Below are 421 nucleotides of genomic sequence, written 5' to 3'. Positions count from 1 at the left end.
CTCCTGTCGTCACATTGGCATCTTCAAAATCACGGTGTCACAAACAGGAAAGAACCATAGAAGATGGTAAGGTCAATGAGGGGGCATGAATTCTTTAGAGTTGGAAATCTGATCAGACTATGATATCGTTAATCCAACTAAACAATAAAGAAAATAAATTTGGCGTATATACCTGGCTTGTGTGGTACTCACAACGACAACGGCCAGCTGTTATTTCACTGTCTCGCCGGCGGCAGAAGAATACTCACGACGACGCTGATCCTCCGTGTACAGCCGGTGATGAAAGTGTCGCCCAGGCAAAACCTAGATAGTTAACTAATCTGTTTGTTTGTTGATAACGAGAAGATAGAAACGATACTATTTTTACGTAGAGAGAGAAATGGTAGGTTGGTTAGTAAGCGGATAAGGATGTGAGAAGAGT

Source organism: Triticum aestivum, unplaced genomic scaffold (assembly GCF_018294505.1).
Source record: "Triticum aestivum cultivar Chinese Spring unplaced genomic scaffold, IWGSC CS RefSeq v2.1 scaffold1764, whole genome shotgun sequence".
NCBI lineage: Eukaryota > Viridiplantae > Streptophyta > Magnoliopsida > Poales > Poaceae > Triticum > Triticum aestivum.
The sequence above is the reverse complement of the archived record's forward strand: the minus strand, read 5'-3'. Positions refer to the sequence as shown.